We start from the raw sequence: 9,068 nt of genomic DNA on the forward strand, positions 1-9,068 counted from the left end.
AAATAGCTATATGTTGTGAAAAGAGATGCTGGGGCTGGGATTGTGGCTCAGCGGTAGAGCGCTCACCCTGCATGGGCAGGACCCGGATTCGATCCTCAGCACCACATAAAAATAAAGGCATTGTGTTGTGTCCATCTACACTTAAAAAAATAAATATTAAAAAAAATTTTAAAAAAAGAGATGCTGAATATTTTGAGAATTCAAACGTGTGGAAAGGCATTAGTACTATAATTATTCTTTAAGAACTGAAGAACTGCAATTGCAACTCACAGGAAAAATCATTTTATTTAATAACCAACTATACACACATTCAAACATTCATATAACTAAAACAATATTTACTCTTCCTATGTGGGAGGCATTGTGAAATATTCTACTCTATGTTCTTCATTTTTAAAAAATACTGGTCACAATTTAGTAAATGGACATTGTAAATCGCTAATATATTACAACTCTTAATTACTTTAGAACACCATCAATGCCAATTTATAATTTAAGGGAAATTTGTAGTCTTCCTCCTTTTCAGAATTAGCCCATAAGTGTATTCTAAGTATTCAGAGGGAGAAAAAAGTTTAATGTAGCCTTATCTCCACATATCGAACTTGGACATAATATATGCTTTCAATTTGTGTTTAAATCACCTACCTTCCCAGGCCAAAGAGCAGAAAGAATGATTTGCAATCATGTAACACATGTCCCTACATCTGTATTGCACATTTTATTGTCTTTTTTATGTATATTATTTCATTTGAACCTCACAACAACCCTGTGAGGTAGGCAGGGAAAATACCAAGTTCCTTTACAGATAATGAAGATAAGGTCAGTTAAATGACTTTCCCTATTATCATTATAGCTAGTAAGAGGTGGAGGCAGAGATAGAATAAAAACCATCAAATTTCAGGTTGGGGGCTCTTTTCTCTAGAACACATAGAGCATGTAATCTAACCTCATAAATATATGGGAAGCTTTTTGTTTTTGTTTTTGATGCTGGGGATTGAATCCAGGCCTTACTCATGCAAAGCATATACTCTACTAACCTCAAATATTTTTAACATTTAAGTCTCATTTTCATATTCTTGATCCAACTTTTTGTAGGCTACAATAAAAGACCTAATTCCAAACTTATTATGCCAAGTTTATTCTGTTCTACCAAGAAAAACTTATGGCCATAGAACATATTTTTTGGAATACACCATTTTGTTGGCTCTTGTCTAAAGGAACATAAGCAATATGAAAGACCCTAATGGTCAAGGAAACTGAAGTCAGAGGAAGGGATATTTTTTAAAGTATATTAATGGAGTTGGGTCCCTTTCAGCTTTTATTTTTGTGAGAGAGTTCAATGGAGAGCTTTAATGCAGATGACACTTGAAGCTTTTGAAGAGGATCTAAATCTTGATGTAGTTATTCATACTCAACTCTTGAATGCATAATGATGGTATGGTGGGTCATAGTCTTCAAAAACTTGGTACCTGATGCTTGAAAACAAAACACACACACAAAAAATTCTACTAGCAAGTCTAATAATTGTTTTTAAAAAGGGAAGTTAAAAAGTTCTTTGGTCAATAATTAATCAGATCACTAGATATAATGCTGAAAGAATGAAAAGAAAACTATTTTAAAAAGCCATAGTATATAAAATATATTCATTGACTTATCTCTTTGATTAATGTTCTTCACTACAAATTGCAACAGAATTTGAAATTCTTACAGACTCATGTAGAGGCAGTAATAGGATAAAAATGATTTAATAATTTCTTGAATCTCTTTGATCATTATCCAAAGTATAAGACTGTCTTACAGAGCTTTTGATCTCTGAAAGCACAGCCAAAATGCTTGTTGGAAGAGACAGTATAAAATGAAGTTGATTTTGTGGAATAGAGAAAGAAGTTGAAATAGGAATATTATGGTTGGAAAATATTTTTTTGAATGATGAATGAAAGTAACAAATCTTCAAATGGAAAAATTCTGACCACTTTGCAAGGTTCAAATGAAAAACAGCAAAAATATTATAAACACGAGTACAATGTAATCAAAGAACAGTTATAGCGATCTGAAATTCCAACTCAGGAAATAATTACACAGCCTATGTGCTGAGAGGATGTCAGCATCTGTTCAATCCCCATCCCACTTTACTCTTTTTAGAGAGGATTTTTAATTTCATTATCTTAACTTTTTGTTCGCTGTAACCTTTTTTAAAAATATGCTCCTATAAACTTGCCTTTTCCCCAAGAAACATTTAAGCTTTTAAAAAGTGTTAATAATATTTGCTGAGTCTACAATCTGTTCTATATACTTTGTGTAGATTAATTCATTTAATCTTCACAATTGCAAGAATTAGTTGTGAATATGGGGATAATAAATGAAGAAACCAAGGCACAGAAAAATTAAGAAATTCAGGTAATTACTTAAGTAATAATAGGGTAACAGAATATAAACATATCTATAATAAATCAGTTTATTGCATTATAAAAGAAACTTTAGGATTTGAAAGGGACCATCAAAATAATCTAGTAGATTGTCCCATACAATGAGAATCCCCACCCCTTATAACATTCTGATGGTCAAACTCTGTTTAAGCAACTCTAAAGACCTAGAGTTCCCTGTCTCTCCACACAATCTGTTCCACTCCTGACCAGTTCTATATCTTCTCCAGGACTAAATTTGGACTCAAATAACAGAACAAATATACTTCCTATGAAGTTTCCCCACTTTTCCAAAGTCTTCTATGTTCTGAAAAAAACAGTTCTAGTCCCCTTGATGTAGATTATCACAGCTGTCCCTTCATATAATCACAAAATTAATTTTAAAAGTTCTTTTATTCATCAGGGCAATTTTAGAAATGAAATCAGTTTGTGTATATTAATGTTCTGTGGGTTCACAGGTGTTTAATCTTGGCTCTACACAACTGAATGCTAGGAAAGGCTTATGGACGAAGTTTAAATCAAATTGAAAAGCAATAATTTTTGAATTTTTTTCCCTCTCAAAACAGTTACCATGAAACAGAATCTTAAAGATACCTTATACCTTATCTTATATTTTCATTTTCTTACCCTCAGGCTTTTGTCTGCCTTCCTATTACTTGGACCTTGTGCATGACCTTAAAACTTTCAAAATACTTTAAACTACTCTCAAAATTATGAATTAGCTCACCACAGGCCCAGATCCGAGGCCTCAAAATACTTTTTTTCTTGTTGCATTAACTTTCAATCTGGAATTTCTGGTTTTCCATCAAGTTTTATATATATTAAATATGTAATATAATTATCATATATCAAAGTGTATGCACATACACTCATACAGGCATCTTCCTCAATTTTATGTTCTCCACATGTAACTTATGTGTTCATCTCTTTCTTTTCTATGTCACCTTCACTACAGTCTATCATCTTGATTCAGGAAAACAATATACCCTGGATTCTCAGTCTCTTAACAAGAATAGAATGCCACTCCAAGCATTCTACCCAGCGATTTTTTTCCTTTGTGACCACAGTGATTAGTTCCAAGGATTTTCAGAAACAAAGCATCATTTAACAGAGATGACTATACCCAAAATTCTCGAAAGTATGGTATAAAATATGGACACCTGTAGTCCCATCTCCTCAGTAGGCTAAGACAGGAGAATTGCTTGAGCCCAGGTCTTCAAGACCAGCCTGGGGAATAAAGTAAAACTCCATTAAAAAAAAAAAAAAATAAAAATATATATATATATATATATATATATATATATATATATATATAGTCTGGGTTGTAGCTCAGTGCTCAGTGGTAGAGCACTGGGTTTGATCCTCAGTACCACATAAAAATAAATAAATAAAATGAAGGTATTTTAAAAAACAAATAATAATATAATAGCCAGGGATGGAGGTATAGCTCAGTGGCAGAGTAATTGCTTAACATACACAAGGCTCTGGTTTTTATCTCCAGATCCACAAATATAAAAAAATACCTGACATATCATAACCTATTCTATTCTGTTCATCATGGCTCATCCCCTAGATTAGTGACCTTCATTATGATTTGAACAAGATAACAAAAATCAGTGGCATCATATAGGTATGAAACCCATTTCAACTGACTTTCGAATAAAATCCCTTTACTAATGAAATGAATATTTTTTATTTTTTATATAGTTCATTTTATCGCCCATTACTGTTATTACAAAATGTCTCACAATAAAGGTTTATAAGAAAGATGGCTAGAGGAGTAAAAGTCACCAGACATTTCTGCTGAGTCCAGGGCAAATAATCAGCCAAATCAAAGAAAAATCAAATGAGATTATGCATGTATATCCAAATTGTCTTTCTGGTTTTACTAACTGAGAACAATCCATTTTTTGGAATCCCTTACCATTCCTAAGCATCAAGAACAAAGTGAACTAATAACTGTAAGACTTGTTTAAACAATTGGGAATCCAGGGGCTGGGGGTATAGCTTAGTAGTAGAGCACCCACCTAGCATGTGCAAGGCCCTGTGTTTAATCCCTAGCCTCTTCCCCAGTAAAAAAAAATAGAGAGAGAGAGTATGTAAAGAGCAATTCAAATAAAACAAAGTCCATTCCATTCGGCAAAACCGAGAAGCTCAGAAGAACCATGACAAAGCAATACAAAGGTAGCTTGCAAACAACTACCACATCACTTGATCGGGTTAGCGACATGCTATATACTGTACAGGAATATTGAATTCAGCAGCAACTAAGTACTCAGTATTCTGTAAGTTTTCATTAATAGTAAACTCTAATGTCAAGGTTTAAAACCTATTATAATATTACCAAATCTTCCTTGCAGCTTTAAAAAACCTTAATGCACCATATAATCCTTCTCCTTTTAAACAGTGCAAATACTTATAAGAACAGAAAGTCATAAAGAATAGTAATAGGCTCTCATATTTATTAAATTATCCCAAGGCCTTGCAGCTTGTTTCTGAATCTCATTAAAATAAGAACATGCTCAGAGTAAAGAATTAAATCCACCAGAAAAAAGCATACATTTAAAAAAAGTTAGTCTTCTTCCTATTCTAGACTGCTCATCTCATTTCTCCAGGAATTCTATTTATAATTCCTTATATATACTTGAAGAGATTTTCTATATGCTTTTTTTTTCTTTTGACAGAGTCTTGCTAAGTTGCCCAGGCTGCATCAAACTTGGGATCTTCCTGCCTCAGCCTCCCAAGAAGCTAGAATTACATGCCCGGCTTAAATATATGCTTCTTTAAAACACAAATGAAAGCCAAGTGGGGTGGCAGAACATGCATGTAATCCTACTGATTGGGGAGGTTGAGGCAGGAGGATCACAAGTTTGAGGCTATCCTCAGCCTTACCATAACCCTGTCTCAAAATAAAAATAAACACAAATAGAAACATACTATACATACAGCTTCCATTTATTCATTTATTTATGTATGTATGTATTTATTTATTTATTTATGGTACTAAGGATTGAGCCCAGGGCCTCTTTGCCACTTAGCTACATACTCAGTCCTTTATATTTTCAGACAGGATCTTGATAAGTTGCTGAGGGTCTCAATAAATTGCTGAGGATGGTCTCAAATTTGTAATCCTCCTGTCTCAGCCCCACCCAGCCTATATATATATATATTTTTTTTTCTCACTTAACAATGTGTCTTAGAATTTTCCATATCTGCATATCTGGATCCACTTCATTCTTCCTAATAGCTGTAAATTACAATACTACATGAAAGCATTTATTTAACCAGACATCTGTTGAAGCATGTCTATATTATTTCTAGTTTTATTTTGCTTTTTAATTTCAAACAATATGGAATATCTTTGGAATTTTTATGTCCAAGTACAAATACACATGAACATGAATCCCTAAGAGAAGTAATACCTGCTATTAGAATGACAAATTCTAAACAAGAAGCCAGAATACCTACAAAGGAGGCCAGAAAAACTACAGGTTAAATGCTTATTGATTAAGGTGCCAATTATTATCACACAAAGTTAGAATTTAAGGTTTTGAAAATAAACAAATTAATGAATTATAAGACATAAAGTAGAAAAAGGTGAAGCTTTAAAGGCTGGGAGAATGAATCATGAGAGAGAAAAAGACAAAGGAGAAACAAATGAAAAGAAAATAGCATAAATAAAGCAAGATAAACCAAAAAAAGACATTTTTTTGGACCCATTACTTAAACTTAAGGCACAACTGATCAGCAGATTTGAGACATATACTATTAGATAGCTGAACTTGGAAGCAACATGATTTAAATGACTGTTTGAGGCTTAATTTATACAGGGTGCCTGCAAATTTATTTATTTCTACCAGGCTCTAAAGTGTTGAAAGGAGATCCCACTTCCCCCATAAAAGAAAGCAGAGAAATAATCTTCCAGATACAACATAGTTGGTCAATCTCTTTAATTTCTGATCAACTTGACAAAGATATAGTAATTGCCTCATACATACAAAACAAACCTCTCTTGGGAAGATGCTGACTAAAAAACATAGGTATTCAGGTTATATTTTTTAATTACAATCCTGAAATTTCCTTGGCCCATCCAGGGCTTCTCTACTATCTCACCTAACATATATCACAGTCAATAACTTACCTCTCCCAAAGTGCTAGGATTTGAATGCCACAATACAAATTGATTCATGTTTTTGTCCATTAATGGTCCGTGGGTTTCTTTAAATGAAGTCCATGTTAGAGTCCATAGATATCAGTGCTCTGTAAAAACTGAAAACCTCAAGAATGTCAATGCACATACCTAAGTTACTACTTGGATGCCAATCCATCATGAATAATAGTTATACTACTAAACACTCAGATGTGGAAAGTTTAGCGGACATAACATTGAACAGCAAACTGAGGTGGCAAAATTAGACTAAGACAATATTAACTTAACCTAGAGGATCTCAAAACACTGCTATGCATCACATTTATATGTATTGTAAACAAGGCACCACAGTAACAGCCTTCAAAGATGGGGATGATTTCCATACCAACCCTTTGAGAAATCAGAAAAAGATTTAAAGATAGAAAAACTTGTAAAATTTAATTATAGTAATTATGTAGTTACATGTCTACTTTGGGGGTTTTTAACCTATTTTAAGAACATCTTAGGTTTCAAATCTAAAAATGCTAATTCTTTTTTTGTAAAAAATAAAAAAGCAAACTACATACACATACAACACAATCAACAATATGGCTTAAATTCTGGGTTTCTACACAATTCTCACCAATCTAATTATAGGATTCTGGAACTTCTCAAGAGCTACATTTCACTAGCTATTCCATACACACAAACACCTCACTGGGACTGCAGCTAGATAGTGATTCATGCTCAGATCTCATCATCTAGCCTGTGTGTCATCTGCATTTTATTCTATTTAACAACAACAAAAATCTGGTTACAGTACTTGATTTTCAGGTACATGCTTCCCTTCATGACACTGAAGGCACTTTTTTTTTTAATATTTATTTATTTATTTAGTATTCGGCCGACACAACATCTTTGTTTGTATGTGGTGCTGAGGATCAAACCCGGGCCCACGCATGCCAGGCGAGTGCGCTACCACTTGAGCTACATCCCCAGCCCACTGAAGGCACTTTTTACAAGGAAAATAATCTTCAGGGATTCATTCTTCTGGGGCCTCCTACAACTGTTTCTTATGTGTATACACTTGGTGAAACCTTTGGATTTTTATAAGTTCTTATTTCCATTTTAGTTATAAAATCATTCTCATTTACATCTAATACCCCAACTTCAGAAAATATTAACAAAAAGGAAATCAGCTTATATTGATGAAAAGAAAGCACTTAAGATACCCATTAGCAGTTCAGTAATCCAACTGTAGTTTATCATTTTAAGACCTCCCTGGGACCAATTTCTGAAAAGTCCTTCCCAGAAAAGTAAAGAAACCCGAAGGAAGCTAAATAGTTGTCTTACTCTCTCCACTCGGAGAAAAGTATTAATGCACATGTGTAAATTTCCCTAATTCTAACAAAACAAAATAACAAGGTCCTGTATGTCTCTTACACCAGCATACTCACAAATTACCGGTTAGTAAGAAAACTGGAATCATGTCTACATTCAGAGGTAGGGATACTGAGGTATGGTAGAAGTTGTCCTGCTAAACCAGAATCGGGTTCTTTAATCCAGTAATTAATTTATTCCTCTGATAGCGTCTATAGACACCTACAACTGGCAAGGCACTGTCCTACGAATTCAGAGACGAAAAGAAGTCCTTGTCCCCTACTTCCATAACGGGTCAGGGTAGGTGATAAGTGAGCCCTACGTTAGCTCATCTCAGTGCCCAGACTCCATCTCTCCACCACGACCTGAGGTCAGGACCCACCGATTCCTAGAAGAGTAGAAGACCGTCAAAGACCTCGACCCCACGATCCTGTTCCAAAGAGTTTTCTGTATTCCTATCCATTCAGGGAGTCTCTTCAAGGAGCCTTCCTGCAATCACTACCTAAAGTGAGAACTCTCTGCCCAAGCCCAGGGTCAGGAGCGACCCAAGACATCGACCCCAGGTCCCACCTCCACCCGGGATCAGTTCCCGCCCGAAGGTTACCTGCAGGGGATCCAAAGCTCCCATACACCATAGACGCCCCGCCCCGCCCATTACGTCGCCTTCTGCAACCAGGTGTCTCCTCCGGGAGTAACTTCCGATACGTCACGTCCGGCAGAACTTCCGCCCCGGCCCGCTGTCCAGCTAGGCACTCAATTCCGCTAGTAAGCGTCACTTCCGACCTGTTCCTCGGTTCTTGCGGGATCCCGGCGCTTTCCAGATCTTACTTGTAGATTTCTGTTTTCCTGCTTGCCTAACCTCTGCCTGTGTGAGCCTACCCGGAGAAGTACTTTTTCATCTTTTCTTTTTTTCCGTCTTTTTTTCTTCTTTCTCCCCTGCCTCCCGCGACCCGCACTTGTTTGGCAGCCTATATGGCCTGCCCTCTGCAGCGACTTAGCCACTTTCCCCTGCGTGAATTCATCAGTCTTCCCCAGAGTAGCCAGACCTCTGCGAGAAATTCGAGGATTATTCTTGTGTGTGTGTTTTCTCATTTTCCTACCCGGGGAGCCGGGATCTTCGGTTGCACTGTCTGCAA

At 35.5% G+C, this 9,068-nt stretch overlaps 1 long non-coding RNA gene across 1 annotated transcript; it reads right to left on the reverse strand.

The window, feature by feature from the left end:
• Positions 1-286: 286 nt before the first annotated feature.
• LOC113183118 (uncharacterized) lies at positions 287-8,614 on the reverse strand. The gene is made up of 3 exons (XR_003300826.2): positions 8,537-8,614; positions 6,565-6,692; positions 287-1,475 (listed from the first exon to the last, which is right to left on the reverse strand). It is a non-coding gene; the product is annotated as an uncharacterized LOC113183118 (long non-coding RNA).
• Between the last annotated feature and the right edge of the window lie 454 nt (positions 8,615-9,068).

This window comes from Urocitellus parryii, chromosome 2 (assembly GCF_045843805.1).
Source record: "Urocitellus parryii isolate mUroPar1 chromosome 2, mUroPar1.hap1, whole genome shotgun sequence".
NCBI classification, from domain to species: Eukaryota; Metazoa; Chordata; class Mammalia; order Rodentia; family Sciuridae; genus Urocitellus; species Urocitellus parryii.